The sequence below is a fragment of the Oenanthe melanoleuca genome, chromosome 3 (assembly GCF_029582105.1).
Source record: "Oenanthe melanoleuca isolate GR-GAL-2019-014 chromosome 3, OMel1.0, whole genome shotgun sequence".
Classification (NCBI taxonomy): Eukaryota; Metazoa; Chordata; class Aves; order Passeriformes; family Muscicapidae; genus Oenanthe; species Oenanthe melanoleuca.
This window is the reverse complement of record NC_079336.1, coordinates 34,853,627-34,872,577: the sequence shown is the minus strand read 5'-3', so window position 1 is coordinate 34,872,577 and position 18,951 is coordinate 34,853,627. Positions and strand designations below refer to the sequence as shown.

Sequence of the window (18,951 nt, the reverse complement as noted above, 5' to 3'; positions counted from 1 at the left end):
ACGACCCTGTTAACTGATGGCCCACATGTGCAGGTCTGTCTTGAGAGCTGAGACCTTGATGTGAGCAAGCCTTGGAGCAGAGTACATCTTACCCTGCAAGCTCTTCCCAGTGCTGTAAACCTGGCTGATCAGCCTGTTAAACTGCTGAAACTCCTCTTCAGCAGGTGCACCATTGGCTCTTCATGTGAACCCAGTTTTTGTGTATTCCTGTAAGTTTGCAGCTAGTAGCAGCTTTGCCTTCAGTAATTTGCCTGTTTCAGGAAAAGTCCTTTGTCAAGTGGAAAGCATGAAGGAGCCCTCGTGCTGAGCGTAGGCGGGGGTTAAGTTTCATTCTACCCTAAGCTGACCCCTGGGCAGAGAGATTCCTGCTTTAGTCTTTTAGATCATGTGTAAAACCTGATGCTGGCTGGATCATCCTGCATAGGGCAAGAATATCTGGGGAGCATGGGGAGAGGTATGGAGTGAGACATTTGCAGGAGGGAATGAAATGTTTGGGATGCAGCCTCATGCTTTCTACAGCAGTGAACATCAATCAGACCTTCTCAGAAAAGCTTCAGTGGTGCTGAAAGTCTTCTTTTTCCCCTCCCTACCCCGTTTTTTTCCTTGCTTCCCTGTGTCCCAACTTCTGTTTATTCTCTTTTTCTTCTGGTACTCTGTGGCATGTGCAATTTTTGCTCCAGAAAACTAACTTACCATTGTAAACATAGAGATTTCCCTGGTTTTAGTCCTTTGGCCATTGAGTAAGCAACAGTTATTTTTGTTCTACCAGTGATTTATGACTGAACAGATTTAGAGTTTATATTTTTAGGTTTATAGGCAATTTAGATAATGTATATTTGTGACCATAAGCATTTGGTACTCTTGCAACCTGTCAATGAACATTATGCCCAGTTGGAGAAACTGTATAAACTAAAGAGACACAAGCATTGTATTCCTAGCACAGCCTCATGATTCTTTTCAAGTACCTAATTAGGTAATCCTTAAAGCTAGGAAGAGTTTGAGCATCTGTGGGTAAACTATCTGGGAGTGTGCCATCCAGAGGAAATAACCTGCTTTTCATAAGTGAACCAGTCCTCCACAAGACTTGGAGTAAAATGCAGTAGGAGCATTGCAGAAATGCTCAGAAAATATTGAACTCTTTTTACCAGGAACAGCATACTTAGAAAAATAACCATCTCTCTCATTTGCACGGTTTTTTCTGGAGTCCTAAACAGGCATTAGTCATAAGTATGCATAGACATAGATATATAGGCAATAGACATCTCTTGAGAAACTAGATTTTTTTTACTGAAGAGTTAATATTGCAAGTTTAAAAAAAAAAAAAAAGGGTAGTTTTTTTTAAAAAAAAATCTAAACTCTAGGGGTCTATTTTCCTCTTCCTCACCTCTCCCTTTATCTAGCTTTAGTTTGTGGTAATTCTGCAGACACAGCCTTTGCAGTGATCCTGTGAAGACAGATACATGCCACTGCTTGTACTGCTGCTGTCCCCTTCTGTTCAAAAGAAAACCATCTTCCTTTCCACTCCCAGTTGCCAAGTTCACTCAAGTAAATAGTAGTTAAGCATTCCAATGTATTTTCCAGGAAAACAGTGAAGTGTTGGGCACTAGCAATTTGAAAACCTCAACTTGAGAACCCCTGTAGCTTAAGGCTAATTGCTTCTCCTTCCACAAGTGTTTCCTCCCCAACCACTTTAGAGTGTGACTGCTTCCTTGATAGATGGGGGAGCTTTTCCGGAGTCTGGGATGGGGACTGTGCACACTGTGGGATCTGGGCTGTCTGCTGATGCTGGGATTGGCTGCTGGGGGTTTCACACCCCACACCCCACCTTCCAGCCCCAGCCCTGCTCTCACCAGCCTTCCCCATCCCAGAGTGCCTCCCCTCCAGGGACTGAGCCCTGAGCCCCTTGCACAGAGGTGGCAGCACAGTGCATTTTCTGTGGGCAGGTGAGCATTTCATTCTCTCTCCAGTTTTCTTTTGACATAGGCTGGTGTGGCAGGTGGCTTTGCTTCAGAGTGGCTGCAGGATTGTGGCACACAAGGCATCAACCCGGGGATACCAAATTACACTGATGGTGTTTCTTCTCTGAAGATCCTCAGAGTAAAGGAGAAACAAAGGAACAAATGTTGTGTTCCTAACTTAAATTCCTTGATAAAATCAATGCAAAGCTTTGACAAAAGCCAGTTTAATTATTATTTAAAGCTTACTAGATGAATTTGCTGGTTTTGTTATAACTCTTTTCTGCTGTGATGTACAGTTTCATAGAACCACAGGGTGATTTGAGCTTTAAAGCTAATCTGTTCCAACCCATCTGCCATGGGCAGGGACAGCTATCACTAGACCAGGTCACTCAAAGCCCCATCCAGCTTTGGCCTAGAATGCTTCCAGGCATGGAGCATCTTCATCTTCTCTGTGCAGCCTACTGCAGTGCCTCATCACTGTCACAGTAAAAAATTCCATAGCATATATGCATAACAGTGCACATACTTGTGGTGTGATCTGGTAGAATAAACACAGAAATGTTAGTTTGTGATTTTGGTAATTCTTTTCAGGAGCCTCATACTATATGAATGAAAGGAAAACATAATCTTTGTAGGAATGTATCTACAGCTTTAAGCTTTGAGGAGGTGTGAAATGGACATAAAGTAATGGTCATGTTTGGCATAAAGATCTTCTGTATTTAAGAAAAAAGGTGCTCCAATGGATGTTTTTTCCAATAGAAAAAACAAAGAGGCCTTTGTGAAGATTCAATGTTTGATTGTTTTTTTAACTCTTGCCTTTATTTTATTTTAGATTGCTCCAACTGAGTTGCCAGAACACTGCCCTACAGAACTTTGGAGGGTCACTTCTTAATGGATTGCTGCAGCCTCTTAATTTCTCCATTGATCCTGTTCCCTGCATCGTGAGAACATTTTAGCCAGCACAGAACCTAGAAAAGTTACATGTAAGTAATGATTCCAATTCCTTTCTATTTAAAGAAAAAACGAGAGAGAAAAGGAAAAAAGAGATCTTGGGGAGGCAAGGTAGAGGCAGTAAATATCACACTTTAGAAAAACACTGTAAAAGCTGTAATTCAACTGCAAACATTAGGTGGTGAATAAATTGTTATTGAAGTAGTTACTGGCTTTTTTAACCTAAATAGTGATTGTCATTTTGACGGCTTTTCTAAGTGTTCTGCTACTACAGTAAACCCTAGTGAGAAGTGCTTAGAATAGCTCTGCTATAGAATCCATATCCTTCTCCTTTCGGGTTCCTGGAGTATTTCCCTGGAGGAGCCCTGGTGCTGCTTCATCCTTCAGCCTGCTGCCCCAAAAGGCTCTGTAAGCATCAGAAGTACCTTCATTGCTATCTCCAGCTCCTTCCAGGTGGAATTAAGTGCTCCACCTGACTATAGGAGGGTAAAGAATTGAGGGGACTGCAGATCTCTTCGTAACTTCTCAGCAGGGGTAGTAGTCCCCAGTGCTTGTTGTGCTTTGGTATTTCACCCAAGATGAGGAGCAGCTTATTGTCCTGTGCAGATATTTTCTGATCCCTGATCCCACGATGAGTCTTCCTCTGAAACATTCCATAGCACAGCCTAGCGTAGAATCAGTGGGGAGAAATTGGTTTGTCCCTAATCAGCAGTTCTAATCCTAATTCTGGTTTCTGAGGCAGAAGAAGCTTTTGGACCGCTGTAAGGATGGCATGGAGGTGATGGTCTGTGGAGGGTGTGGCACCCCAGAGCTTATAAGTTTGGGAAAAGGCTTGAGCACAACTTAATTTCATTAATTTTTAAAACAAAACCAAAACTCTTTGTGGTTAAGAGGTTTTTATCTTTGGGATGGTGCTATAGAGCAGCTTGGCAAAAGGAGGTAACACAAAACTGTGGTGCACAGGGTGGCAGTGTGCATGTTCCTGCCCTTGTTTGTTCACTGAAGTAGCAAATGCATTTGATGCAGTTTAGAACAGGTCAGAGAAGCAGACCACTCCTTACTGGTCAGGTTTTCTTGAATGCTTACTAATACTATTTTTAATCTTAGGAACTGATCTATAATACTACTTCTAAAAAAATACTAGTATTTTGGAACCAAAGCATTTACATTAGAAATATACCTATATTTGAAGTTCTTTATTTGCTTATGTGATACTAAAAGATTTATTTAAAACAAGGGAAGTCTACTGCAAAAGGAGGATAGTGTATTTTTAATGCATATGGAAATTCAGTTTTTTAAAGAATTTTTTTTTCTGGTGTAATGAGTATCAGCAAAAACAATAGTGAAGTCACAGGCAGTGGAGAAAGTCTGGATAGTCACAGAATTCATTGTCAAAGAGGCCTTACAAGGTGTGAGTTTGATTTTGTTTTCCAAAAAAGGGAGACTGTTGCCATTTCCTTGAGGGTCTGGCATTCTCTTGTGCAGTTATTAATCAAATTCCCCTTAGCAGAAATCGTCTGACTGCAGGACAATTTTGGAACTGGCTTGAAATTTGTTTTTAGTGCTTGTCTTAAGGGAAGAAGGCTTGAAAATATGAGTTGTAACAGCTAGGAAGGCAGAAAAAGCTTGTTTTTCATTAGTCCTACTTAGCACTCTTCCCATGAGGTTTGGAAGCCTTATTCACAATTTTTTTGCAGGCTTTTCTCATGATGTTTGAAAAGCTTATCATTAGGCATCTTGCAAATTCACTATTAAAAATACTTCCCGAGGAGCTAACTTCAAAAATATCATCCTTGTTGGGGGACTTGAAAAAGCTGACAGAAATGGGAAAGAAAATCCCTCTCTCATTCTAAGAAGTGCATAGGAAGTTTTGTCTTGCTTTTTGTTGTGCTACAAATAATCAGACATCTCCTTTTCAAGGAACAAAATCAAGTCTGAGGACCAAACAAACTTGAAAACCAGTGTGAGGATATAGGGTCACCATCAAATATATGCCTTTCGGTTTTTTTTCTTTCTTCTTTCTCTTTTAACTGTGGTAATGTGCTTGAGCTATACATCATTTTTAAAACATGGTGTGTACTGTAGCTCCTAGAAAAGTCCTGCATCACCTCACAGGCTGTTGGCTGGGGTTGCACCCATCATGTGGGCAGGTAGACATGAGGGCAAGCTGCCCCATTGCTTATTTGATTTCTCAGCGTTTCCCAGAGTCTGGTTGCTTTTGATGACAGACTCTGCTTGTAACAATTACCTCGTTATAGCAATTTCCATAGAAAGAAGCAGGCTTTCACTTGTTAATTAGCCCTGCTGGAAGGAGCAGTTGCACAAGGCTGACCCAGCTGTAACAACTGCGTTCTTGTCGCTTTTCCCAGGGTGCAGTGGGATAAACAAGCATGCCTTTCCCCCCTTCCATTTATCATTTTGTTTCTCTAACACCACTAGGATGCTGATTGATAAAATCTCCATAGAAATGCTACTTACTGATGTGTGAGTTCAAAGCAGAGTGTCCCTTGCTTGTTCTGATGGAGCATATTGCAAAACCATGTTATGGTGCATGTGCCAAGGTAGTAAGGAAGAACCCAATTCTCCAGGTTCTCTGGGAATTAATCCTGGGCAGGTTAGATGAGTGTATTGTAATGTGGGAGTACAGCAGTTGGGGGGAGGCTGTGCTCTCTGCTGAGAGGCTCTCTCCATTTGTTGTCCCAAACAGTCACAGATGACAGGGAATGCACAGAGCTGTGTCTTGGAGCAGCTGCTGGGGCAGGGCTGCTGGCATCCCAGTGGAGACAGGTGACTATTCCTGGCAGTGTCCACACTCTGCTCACATTTCTCATTTTGTTTTAGCCCTGCATGTTTTCCTTTAAAAGCAGCAAAAATAACATCCCAATCAATGTCCTTCTGCATCTTATAAAAACTTCAGATTTGTACTGCTTATCCAACGTTGTGAATTCAGCAAGGACCTAAAAGTAGTTCACACAGGATAAAAAAACATAAGGCAACCCAAGAAATTTCATATTTGCTAGGTATGAGTTCTTCAGAGTATTTTAAAAAAATTTTTTGAAAGATTTCTTGAAATCTATCCTCCACCCATCTCTAGGCAGATGTAAAGAATGTAAAATTTTAAATATGCTGATATTGGTGGTTAAATGTCTGTCACCCGCCTACCACCACAGCCTGGGAAAAATGTATCTTTTTTAAAATCTGCGCTTAAAGGCCAGATAACTTGACAGAATCAGAAGAAAAACAGATTTATGAAGGCAAAATTGTATCACTTTGGACGTTGACTTACCAAACACTCCTAAGCAACAGTAGCAAACCCTTTTCCCAAGTTCCATGATCATACCTGAGGACATTGACAGGTTTATCTTACTGGATGAGAGAAGTGGCCATGTCTGCATTTCATGATGTTTCTGGTACATTTTCCTGCTGGAGTGCTGTTTTCATAGAGGCGAAGGCACAATCATATTTATGAAAGCTATATATATAAATGTATACATACAACTTTTAAAACAAAATGTGTGTCTGGACAAATGCACGGCCTGAGAAGTGCTGGTGTGGCTTCAGGTGCACGGGTGTGTGGGTGGCAGCCGGTGTCCCTTGCGGGTTTCTGACCGAGCGCCCGGGCACGGGCGGTGTCAGAGCTCCGCTGGTGTTCAGCTGTGCCGGCAGCAGGGCACAGCGCGGCGTGCTGCAGTGCGGTGTGCCTCATGGACAGACTTACTCTGGCGCCTCTCGCCCTGCTGCCCTTGCCCACAGGATTGTTTGTCGCCCAGCGGTGCCCCGGGCTGCGTGGGTGCAGCATCACTGGTCTGTTTACTCGGCGTTTCCCGTGTGGCCGCCGTGTTGTGGCGAGGACTTTTTATTTTTGCTGTGGCAGGTGACAGCGCTGGTGTGTGTGTGTGCCAGCCCAGGGGACTGAGTCACAGCCCTCCCTCCGCCCAGGGCCAGCGGCACTTCCCCTTTCCCGGCGCGCTGAGGTGCCCGTCTCCACAGGACATCTTACCAGCCTGTACATTGGAATTTTTTGGTTTTTTACAGAAAACCCTGAGGTACGGTGAGAGCAAGACCAACTTTCTCTGTAACCCAAACCAGTGAAAAGTAAAATCCATCTCACCACATCAGTTTTGTTTTCACTGCTGGCTCAACCTCTCCTCTCCCTCTGGCAGAGCCCTGCACAGTCATTCGGTGCCCGGCTTGGGGGTGGTGTGGTTGTTAGCTCAGTGGTGTATGACCCATTTATTTTCATAATGCTCAGATGCCCGCGCTTCTGCGGCGTTCAGCACACGGGTCCTGCGACCTGGATCCCGGGCAGGAGAGCCCACAGCCGGTTCCAGCAGCGTGCTGCCTCGCCTCGTCAGGAGCTGCAGGAGGGTGCTGTGCTTTGGGGTCTAGCGGGCAGCTGATGAGCAAGGGCAGGTAAAGGTACATTTTTCTGGAGCCAGCACTTTATCTTCGATCACTTGGTGGACTATTGATTGCTAGCTGGTAGGACATGTTTCCTGTTACGATGTCTAAAGAGTGGAGGCATTAAAGCGTCGCGTTGGATCGTTGTCTCGCTGTAATAACCCGAGCTTTCCACGACAGCACGGTGATTAATGGCACGAGATTGCTCATTCTCAACATCTCCAGACATGGCATCACCCTCGTGTTGGGTCTGGTCTTAAGACAGACCTTTTTTCTTTTATTTCTTTTTTACTCAGTGAGTTGGATTAGTTTTCTGCGGGTTTTCAGATGATAATTAGGTTCATGCTTGTGTTACTTTCTGTAAATGAGAAGAATCAGGCACAGGACACACAGGAGAGTAAACTGGAATCATAGTAGACCTGAGAGTTTTAGGTGTAAAATCAAAGAGTAATTTGCAAAGTGACTTGAAGTAAAGTGGATTTAAACACAATGAAATCATCCTTGACAGCAATTTGTTTGAAGTTCTTCTACTGTTATGAGTGTAAAGGGATTTTTTTTTTAATTGCCAGTTTCTGGGTAGAGTATTCAGCATAATTTCTCACAGGTAAGTGATGCATTAACTCCTTGTACCTCAGTAGTTTGGGCAGTAGTTGGGGGAAGAAACTGAGAGTTAGGGGGAAGCCCCTTTTCTACTTCATCATTTGAAAATCAGTCAGTGGTCAGCTAACTCAGAGAAGGACTTTACCATGGACACTGATACTGGGGAAATTGTAGGAAAATCCAGCAGAATCCTGGACAGTAGATGTGCACAGCATGTGAAAAACTGTCTTCAATGTTTCACAGAATATAATGGCACTTTAGATATAAACTGGAAAAAAAGTAACAGCAGCTAGCTAGTTTGCATTCCTTGTTCAGATGAGCCATGAGTTTTGGGGCTTTTACGTTTATATACTTTTTGCTGTAGGTGTTGGAAGTGTGGGTGGCCATGAAAAAGTGGTTACAATAAGATTTTCCATTTATTGCCCTTTGTGTACAAGTAAAAATAAGATTCAAATGCTTCACCATTTGTGGAGCAAGCATAATATTTCTCTGAGCTCTGATGACTGGCTTGCCTGCAGCTTCAGCTCTGTCTGGTGGGTGAGTCCTAGATTTTAATGCTTGTAAATGGGTCTGTGTTGGAAGGAGAGTCAGAGCTTACTTGTGGTGTGGTCTAGCTGTGTTAATTCTTCAACTTTGTACTGGAAAGAAAAAGAAAAGGTAGTTAGGCTTAGTATATAAGTTAAAGGTGGTGATGAAAGAATTTTGGAAGCAGAATTGTTCTGCTGTCTGGAAAAGGCAGTTTTGGAGAGGACTGAAAGATCTTTAAAGTCTTAACTTTCAGAACTTCAGTGATGTACCTTGAATTGTTGATCCAGAACTTCATCTTCTAGCAAAGAAAAAGCAAAGAGAAAAGAAAAAAAGCAATCTGTATAAATCTGCTGAGCTTGAGAAACAAATTCTCAGGGTTAACTTTTGGCAGATAAAATCTTTTTGGTTTGCTTTTTAGGGTGACTTGAAATACACTGCGTGATGCTTTTCCAGGTAGTTGCACTGGTTAGGAATCCACTAAACCAGCTGCGGTATCTTGAACTACTAAATGTGTTCTGACCACATTAATTGATGTGTCAGCTCATGGCTAAGAGAAATATTACAGAGAGATGTCAGTATATGCAGGGAAATTTGTAGCTTCATGGTGTCAGCTTTGGTACTGTCCCAGCTTCACTCATTAAGTACTGTGGCATTTCCAGAGAATGAGTGTGCCTGTGCATGTCAGGCTTCTCAATCTGATGTCATTCTTGTGATGGATGAGAGGAGAGAGCATCTATCCAAGAGCTTCAGGACCCAAGGTAGAGGCTGAAAACTTGCTTTCTGCTGTGTGGCAGCTTAAGCATCACTGCTTTCATGTCGCTTCATGACCTTCCCAGCTTTGCAGGGTAGCAAAGGTGTTGGTCTTGAGAATGGGGCTTTATAAGACAACAGGTTTTCGCTCTGACTAACACCACGTGGTGCAGAGCATGTGAGGTGCTGGGGGCTCATAGAGGTACACGCGCTTGTTCCATGGACTAGTCACGCTGTCAATGGTGAGTCTTTCATCAGGCAATAAGAAATCCCTTTAAATAAGCTTGGTGTAGTCCTCCTTCGCTTCCTAGGGGAGCTCAGTGCCTGTCATTGCTGCCTGACTTCTGCCTTTTTGCTGAAATGCTCCTTTCTGCTTTTATATCTGCTCTTTGGAACAGCTCTTGCCTTGATACAAAGTACAAATGGCAAGAGAGCTGATGCAGTAATCAAGACTTCAAATATTTCAGATGGGAATGGGCAAAATTTTAGCAATTATTAGTTTCCCCCACAGTGGTTGCTGCAGGGAGTTACATTACCTCTGCTGTAATCACCTGCATTTCTCAGTCCCGTAGGTGCCCAGATGCCGACAAGGGGCGTAATCATTTGCTGTAATATTTTTCTGTGGAATTTTCCCTTTTTCAGTACAGTTGTAGAGAGGTGGTTTTTTCTCTTCCCACCCACCCTTCTTTTTCTACTGCCGTGCCTGCTGCAGGTAAGTTCAAACTTGATGGCTTTGGAGATAATGACAGGAGGGAGTGCAACGTGTGCGTCGTGTGTCAGCGGCGCTCCTGCCCCATCGCTGCTGCTGTGCTTTCCAGCAGGATGAGACATGCTGGACTCTTCCAGGGGTATCACCACACAGGCTATTTTTAGAGATGGCACGTTGGGTGCATTGTGCAACTATCAGTACCCGCTGCTGTGCTCTTCATTTTTCTCCCTTGTAAGGCGATGAGGTTTTTAAGGTGTTTGCCTTTCTCTTGAAGAGGTGAAAGGATCTCTTGTTGATTTTTTTTTACTACCTGTAGAACTGCTCCAGGGAATCTGTGAAGCTGTATTTTCTGTACACAGTCCTGCATGTGGCCACTGAATTAAGATTAGTGTAAGTGACACAAACAATGTGGTTGAGATTTTCAGCTGAGGAGCTCTAACACCCTTTTGGGTTGCAGAGCAGAGCTACCTTGGGAAACCCCCAGCTTGTTTTTGGTTTTTTTTTTTTTTTTTTTTTACTTTACCACAGAAAACAAGCTGTACTCAGGCATTTTTACAGTTGTCATAAATTCTTTCTGTGGCTCTCAGCCTCTGGAGTCCTTTGAGCAGCCACCTCATGCTGTACTGTGAGATGGTGAGAGCAGCAGCAGATGCTTTGGGTTGTGGTGCAGCCTCACAGTGGGAGCAGGGCTGGACACAGAACTTGACTGGTGCCTTCTGCCCATCACTGGGAGCAGGGCTGGCCAGTCACAGGCTCCTTATTGCATTGCTCAAATAATGCAAAAACATTAGCAATGGAGATTTGCTGTAATGGTGTATTTTAAGTGCGTCTCTGCTCTGCCAGCTTCACTTTTAATGCACTCGGTTAAGGAATGCTTTGGAGGTTGCTGCTAATGGATGAATCTCTCAGAAAATTGGAATTTTGAAATAAGATTGACACTTTGGAGTGAGAAATATAAATCTAATGAGAGCATTTCAGCAGAGGTTTGTAATTAGGAATGAATGGAGGGAATTTGTACGCGCAGTCTGCAGAAGGGCACAATGGAAGGTGAAATTGCACCCTCTGTGCTGAATGAGGGATGAAAGCCAATGTATCAGTGTCATGGCATGACAGTGTAGAGTATAAATGATACTGTCACTGAGTGCTGCAGAAGGTATCAAGGGAATTCCACTCCAGTAAATTACATTACTTAGACAGACCTGAAGGCATTGTGTCTGAATGATTGGAGGGAAAAAAGGTTGTCAGCACAAAGCAGAAGATATTATAGAACAACTGGCTGCAGGCTTGGAAAGCAGTTTTTTTCTGATGTTTACCATGCAAAGCTTTTCAGATGCTATTTAAATTTCGTTTTTGGTTGAATTACAAATGTATTGATGAAGCAAAAGTATTTTTGAGATGGTTTTTCGAGTGGATGCCAGCCTGCAGCTGTGTCAGCATGCACATATCCCATTTTTTCATTAGGAATTGGGACTTCTTCAAAGTTGAGAAAAATCTAGTCATGTGTTCCCAGTTCAAGCAGTGTTTTTTAATGCATTGCTTCATTTCACTTAGGACTTCCTTTCTGGCCTGGATTTTGCTTGTGGGGTAATTCTAGCATAGATTTATGGAGAGAGATGGATTGTTACTGTTCTCACTAGCAGTGAGGGGCTGGGCTGTGGTGAGCAGCGGCAGATCACAGGACACAAACTTTAAGGTGTCATTTAGAGGCATGATGAGGTCTGTGATGTGGGCAGGGGGGAGCATGATGTCATGGTGACATGCAGCAAAACTCCAGAGACTTACCCTTTCAGCATGTATGCACTACTGCATCACAGTGTGTTCCTCACACTGTTGTGCTTTTTGCTCACCAAACCCCACTGTTAACAGCAGTCCCAGCCACAGAGATGATGTTGAGTGGAATAGTTATTTCTCACAATTTTTATTCTCTGTAACAACCTACTACATCCACCCGCACAGGGACAGTACCTTAGAGATGAGTTTAACTGCTTCTCTGTCTCTGACCTCACACACAGACAACACCTACAAGCTCCTGTAATTTCCTAGTTTGCTCATGGGTGAGACAGCCCAGCTCCCACAGTTCTCCCAAACTGCTGCTTGATGATAAAACATCTGTTCCCCGAAGATGCTGCATTTCATCCTGTGGTGCATAATAAGCTCTGCTGGTCTTTGGGCTTCTTGGGAAGCCTCAGTAGCTTTTGTCCTTCTTAAAAACATACTTTCCCACTTGTCTACTCATAAAAAACATCACTGAAAGTATATGCTACTGTAAGTAATGATAAGGGAGTGGGCTCTGTTCGTCCTTTCCAAAATTTGATTTTTAGCAAAGCCCACACAAAGCAGGAGGATGGACATGCAACACAGTTTTAGTAGTCCACAGAGCAGGCTTCTCCACATGGAAATGGTGACTCAAGTTGTGGGAGCATTAACCAGGAAATATGGGCAAACTGAAGGGTGCTGACTCTAGGAAGGTAGCAGTTCAAATGCTCCAATGGATGCCACTTCAGCCTGTAGCTGGAAACCAAAGCAAACCAAACCAAAGCATCAAACCCACAGATTGTGTGGAAAAGCAGTCAGGCATCTGTGGAAAAGATGCCTTGTGTGGGATGGGATTCAATAGTAGAGCAATTTGGTAGTGGGTCCTGATCGTAGCCAAAGGTGAGTGGGAGGAAACAGAGCAATTTCTGTCTATACCTCCCACATTAGAACTGGGTTGGAGTAGTCCAGGGTGTAGGACTCTGTCTGTCTGTCTGTCTGCATAAAAATGGGATTTCAGACATTAGAGATGTAAAGTTTGTCCTTAGACTATCATTGTCATGGGAAACTACTATGCCTGCTTGAGCATCTGTTCATTGCAGTATTAAAAATCTGCTGCCACTCACTTCTCCTATGGTATTTTGTGTAAAAGGCTGGCATTTTGACACATCTAGTTTTTTGTGTGTTGGGAAAGCAAACGCTCTTTAATTCTATTTAGTCTTATTCCTGTGGTCATGATCAAGCTGTGTTTTCAAAATGTGGTTCTCTGTAGTCATCCATTAATCCACAGAAAGTCCATTAGTTCTCACAGCCCTAGCTGTTTTCCTCCTCCCTTGCTTGGTCCTGCAGCATAAATGCCTATAACCTGTGAAGTCACCAGGACCACTCAGGGGAGTGATAGGCGCAAAACTGGAATTTAAATGCTGCAAAGTAGTGTGATTGTAAGAGTGGGGTAGAGCAGGAGAAGGAATGACCAAACTATGCCTTAGGGAAGATGGGGAGACTAACCAGTATTGCTTTAACTGAGAGAGATATTGAGCCTGCTCAGTCAGATGGGTATCCCCTGGCAAATGTATTTTGTTGTGTAAATGGCTCCCTGCGGTCCCAGAAGACTATCACTATCTCTTCCTATCTTGTACAGTAGATTTCTAAATAATCAATCTTGGTGCAGGAAAGCTGTGGCTTAGTAAGTGTAGCTTGCTAACGAGTTAGTGGTTTAATCTTAATTCTCACTCCTCTTGCTTTTGATAACACAGGGCTATAAAGTTTGACATTGTAGAATCTTCTCTGTAAATTCTGATTTGCTTGCCAAAAAATCTGCCTATTATTTTCAATTCCCCTCTTATCATTAGTGTTATTAAACTGACGATTGATGTTTAAAAACTGCCATTTGCATGAAGTTCACAAAACTGCAATAAAAGACACTTTTGTTCTGCCTTGGTAAGGAAAGAGGGAAAAAAACGCAGCTAAATAATGATAGTTCTAACAGCAGAGATGTTCATATAAAGACATGTTCTGAACAATAAGATCATTTATCCATGTATGACATAAATACATTGGAATTTAAATAATGAGAGATCTTGTGAAATGCAGCAAAACGCACACCACTGGCATTGTGAAGTTTCCCTTCTCTAAAGCCCTGTTCTCAGGCAAAAGCAGCTTTGCTTTTGCTTTGAAAATCCATTATCATAAGCCTTTTTTTTAAAAAAAAAACGTTTGTCGTACTGCAATATTAAAGCAATTTTATACCCTAAGAGCAGCTCTTTCGTAAGGTAAAATGCAATCCCATGTGTGTATGTAATTGCGGTTTATAATACTTCTCACAGCCCTAATTTTCCCAAAATTAAGAAAACCACTAACCTTTTTAGGCTTTCCTTTTCCTAATTGTTTTTTTGTTCTCCCTGTCTTTCTTCCACAAAATATTCTTTTTTTAAAATCCCTGCTGAGGAGGGAAAAAAAAAAGGCACAGAACACTCTCTGGATTCATTGCAAAACACGGCTTGAAGGAAGAGTTTTAAGAGTTTAGGTTAAAAAGTTTCTGCTTCTTTCAAACTACATGGGTGACACTGCTATTTTGGGAGACCATACCATCTGCTTGTTAACCAAAAAGCAGGGAAGATATTCCTAGTTCTAGTATAGATTTTTGGGTTGATTCCACATAAAATTCCCAACTGATCTCTGCTTGTGTTTGCCCCCTACGTAAGCTAAGGAGAGCTCATCTCTTCCACTGTCCCAAGGTAAAGATGCTCAGCTTGTGGCCCTGAATAAGACGTGGTTGTTCACAGCAGGCACAGTCCATCAAGGCTGTGTGAGGTTCCTGATTGTTCCCAGCAGGTATTCATGTCACAAAAGCTATGACAAAGGAGTAAAAGAGCAATACAGTGCCCAGCCCTGATGTGCCTGTGGATGAAGAAGGAGGTGTTTGGGGGAGGCTTGGTTGGATTCTGTTGGAGGAGCTGAGTTTTTGTTAGAGTTAGAAACGGGGAGGACACATTTTCTGGAGTTTTGCTTGCTTTTGGGGGAAAAAAAGGCAGAAGAACAAGGTTTCCTGACCCACAGATCAGCCATCTACCAGGTAGTGCAGGTGGAAGAAGTGCAGGAGCTAGAGAGGGCAGTAAGACTGTCCTTCCCGAGGTGGACAGGAATGGCAGGACTTGCAGTGCAGATGGATTGAAGAAAAGGGTTGACATGAGTAGGAGCAAGGTGGAGTCTATGTATTTGTCTGGTGAGTCTGTGGAAATGGGGCAGGGGAGCATGAAAATGTGAGATGTTACTGTGGTCCTCCATAGGTGATGAAGACATTTGTCTGAGACAGGAGAGATTTAAGTCTATATTATATTGCTGGAGTATCTGCAAATACATATGTATCATCGTTACAGTATCTTCCTGACTGGCAAAATGTTTCATCCAATCTCTGTTGACAGAAAAGATTGCCTACTGATAATTGCTTTGCTTAAGTGTCTGATAATATGCCAGAAATGAGAGCATTCTCTGTTAGGTCATCTTTAATTATGTATGTGCCACCTGTCAGCTTTAAATCTGGAGAAGATTAGTTTTCTCATTGGATTTAGAGTAGGGAAGAGAGCCTTCAGCAAGAGGACTAGGCTGTTGCAAACAGTGTCTATGGGGGAGTTTCACAAGCAGTCTCCTCATCATCCTAGTCATGGATCCCGCTGTTGGCACATGCGGAAATATTTGAAATATTGCCTAAGCTTGCTGCCGTAGTGATGGGTGTCGCAGGAAGAGGATTTCAGACCATCTGTTGCGTTTTCGAGTTTTCATCTTTCCCCATACCAAAGGGAGAGGGAGTGCTGGGATGGGGGAGGACACGTGGCAAGTTGTGGCTCCTTTGGCAGTGCTGGAGGGAAATCCCCCCCCCAGAAAGCCATGTGAGGGGGTTACTCACTTGTCACTGGTGAAAGCACATAATAAAACTGGTCAGGCCAGTACAGGCATGCCAAGTTAATAGGAAATTAAGGGCTCAAAAGACTGAGAAATTATGAGGATGGGTACTTTGCAGAAAACCTTAACAGGGAGAGATAGTAAAGATCTCTGAGGATATTAAATTAACAGGATTGCCATTACCAAGTCTATTTAGGATATTAAAAACTGTATTGGAGAATAAATTTATCTTTGTACAAAGTGGAGAGACAGTAATTGTTTGGGAATAGTTGAAGGGATTTTCAGTTCTTGGGGGAATACTAGCTGTTTATTTGGTGCAGTAATAGATTTTTAGGAATCTCCTGGTTTTCTCCGAGGCCAGTGTGGTTGGAGTTCTCTGAAATGCATCATTTGCATCAGAAAAACAGAAAAGGTCTTTGTTAAGCTTGTCACCTGCTTTTGGCAGAAGAGAACATCACTTGAACTGTTAAATGTTTCTCCTGCTGCTCCTTACCCGTGTATCTGAGTTGCCAGTGCTTCCCCCTCTCTGGGATTTTGGTTTTCCAGCTTCTGTCATCACTGCCTCAGCCTCCTGGAAAGAATTCCTCAGTTACACTGGTTAGCTGACACTGATTGTTTTTCCTGGTAATACCTTCAGCCAGAGCTATTTCTGAAAATCTGGGATTTGGAACAGTAGGTCAATTTGTGAAACAACGAGCGAAGAGGGACAGATGGCTGTGGATACGAGAGCATGTTTCTGTTCATCTCCATTTGGCTTTTGCTGATGCTTGGTTGTTGTGCGAGCATCCGAGGCTGTCGCTTTGCATTGGTTGAGTGGTTGTTGCTCCTTTGCTTGAAAGACTGGCCTGTGGCACTTGTCATGTCCCCCACTCTGCTCCAGAGGGGCTCCAGGGCAGGCTGCCTCTGCAGAAGCTTTCAGTGCCTTTGCACCCAAGGATGTGGTAAGGGTTTACAAGATGAGGGTATTTTCTGCTCAGAAATCTGGCTGTGTTTCTCCTGACCTCTTCTCCCAGGAGCTGCGCTGGGCGAGGCTTTCCTGATGATTCCTTTGCTCAGGGTGATGTTGCTGGGCTCACCTTTCTTTGTTATTCCCTTGTAAATGATTACAACTTCTCCATCATATGTTGTGCTGCTGGATTTTGCTCAGTTCTTAGACAGATTCTGCTTGTTTCTGTGTCTGTGAGTAGTGGTGCCAGTAGCATTGCCTCGATGTAGCTGAATTTTACACACCTGAAATGGAAAAGCATGGGGGCGCGCCACAACCCTTTTTTCCCTGCTTGTGATTCATTCAGCCCTTCTTTCCACCCTCCTATTCCATGCTAGAGGGCTCTTCAGTCTTGCAGTGGTCACTGGAAGACATCTCTTTTGTACAGGCTCCTTCAGTAAATACAAGGATGTATGCATCCCGTTATCCCAGTGCTACTGCTGAGCTCTGTGCAGCACCACTGGGCACTGCAGGAGATGTCCTGTTCACTGGTCTGAGGAAACAGCCATACTTAACTGAATACTGTACTTTGCTTTTGTCTCTGGAAAAAGGGACACCTAGATGAGGTTTAAGAATATCCATAAGAAGTGAAATACTTACTTCAAACCATCTAACTCTTTTGGCTTCAGAGATAGTCTTCAGACTGTGGCTGGTCCTGGAGGCTCTTCCTTGTCCTGTATTTTACAAATTATTGCTTAAACTACCTAGGGCAGTTTTTCTGGAAAACCTTCCTATGCTCTAACTCGAGATGTCCTATCTAATGACTACCTCCCTCTTCTCTGTCCTGGGCTCTTCACTGGAGCTTGTCCTCTGCCTTAGTCACAGGAGGGGCTTCAGCTATCCTCTCCATTTCTGACAGGGACACTCATTTAGCAGTTCTCTTGCAACCTTTGGTGTGTTGCTGGTTTTAGGCTTCACATGCTTTCTGTCCCTTTTCACTCTTTTAGAAACACTACACTAAAACTCTTCACATGTCAGATTTAGTATCTGTTACAGCAGAGACTTCCTACAGGATTCATACTTTTTGTTCCTTGACAGTTAAGCTGGTGAAATTCAGAGTGATGTGTTTACATTGAGCTATCTGACTGTATACATTGCTAATTTTAAGAGGAAGGGGAACCCTTCTTGGGATAATTAGTTTTGCCATGTTTATAGACACCATCCCTTGCTGAAACATGTTTTTCTTGACTCAGAGGCGGCTGCTGACAGCTGGTATTACAAGAGTTCATTGGAAGTCTCATGGTCCATGTGTCCTTATGTATACACTGTACAGACAAGATGAAGCCAGGGAGAGATAATGAAGGCAGTGATGCTAAACCCTCTAGCAGTGCCCAGTAGTGAAGCGTTTGAACAGCCAATGTGAGCCAAATTCCAACTCCTGTCTAGGCTGTAATGATCAGGAAAATCACCTTGCCCTTTACAGATTTTACCAATCTGGTGGAGCAGCCATGTCAGGGCAATCATTTCTTACTGCCCCAGCAGTGGCAGCACAGGCTCCTAAATCAGGGGGTTTGCCTGTGGCCCACAGCACATGAGGGTGCTGTTATGTGTCCCTTCCTGCCCTCCTGAGGAGTAGGGGCAGAGCAGTGTGTGGGTTAAGGGCCACCATCAGCTTTTGTGGTCTTTCCAGCACAAGTCAGTTGGCAGCACAGTGCTGAAGATCGACGGTAAATACACACAACCTTCTCGAAAAGTTCAAGTGGGCAATCAGAGCACAGCAAGTGGCTGCTTTTACACTTTGGTTACAGAGTGATTCTGGAGGCATCTCAAGGAAACCTCTTTGTAGCAGGAAGCTGCTGCTCTAGGCAGCTCCTTGATGAAGGAGCTGCTTCTTCTGTGCCTGGTGCCTCCTTCCCTGGGTTGCTAATAAATACATGAATGCAGCCATTATCAGCCAAGCTCCGTTCCTTTCCCTGTGCTAATGTGCTGGTGTTTTATGTCGCATCAAGTGAGGAGGGAAAGTGGTGATATGAAGCCATTCCTCCCGTTCCTTAAATAGGATTGATGGCCACAGCTTAACAGCATTCCAAGAAAAAGACATTTGATTGAAAGTGGCCAGAGATTGCCCTGAGGTGCTGAATAAGGATGTTCGTCCTGGTAATAACTTGCCTTTGCCATTTTCAGAGCAGGCGTTCCTATCGCAAATCCTGCATTGTCTTGCTGCAGTTAAATATGCACACACATATTAAAGGTCCCTCTTTGATTTTCCTCCTCTGCCTTGCCCCACTGGCTCATCAGCAGCTCCATCTCCACGTGTTCCTCCAGCAGCACTGCTTGTTGCCCTTTGGTGTCCCTTCAGCCATGGGGGTTTTTTCTGCTGTGCAGGCCTATCAGCGAGCTTTCTGCACACCGTGAGCTGGAATTCCCTCTGGCTGCTGCGATGAATATTGCAAAAAACTGTGCTGAGCAGGGGA

At 43.5% G+C, this 18,951-nt stretch overlaps 1 protein-coding gene across 3 annotated transcripts in view; it reads left to right on the top strand.

Annotated features, from left to right (window-relative positions):
• The window catches only part of BACH2 (BTB domain and CNC homolog 2), a 142,931-nt gene that overhangs the window by 57,585 nt on the left and 66,395 nt on the right, over positions 1–18,951 (top strand). For all 3 annotated transcript variants that reach the window (XM_056487904.1, XM_056487903.1, XM_056487905.1), the window contains one exon: positions 2,791–2,941. The gene's annotated coding sequence lies outside the window, so the exon portion shown is untranslated. The remainder of the gene's footprint in view (positions 1–2,790; positions 2,942–18,951) is intronic.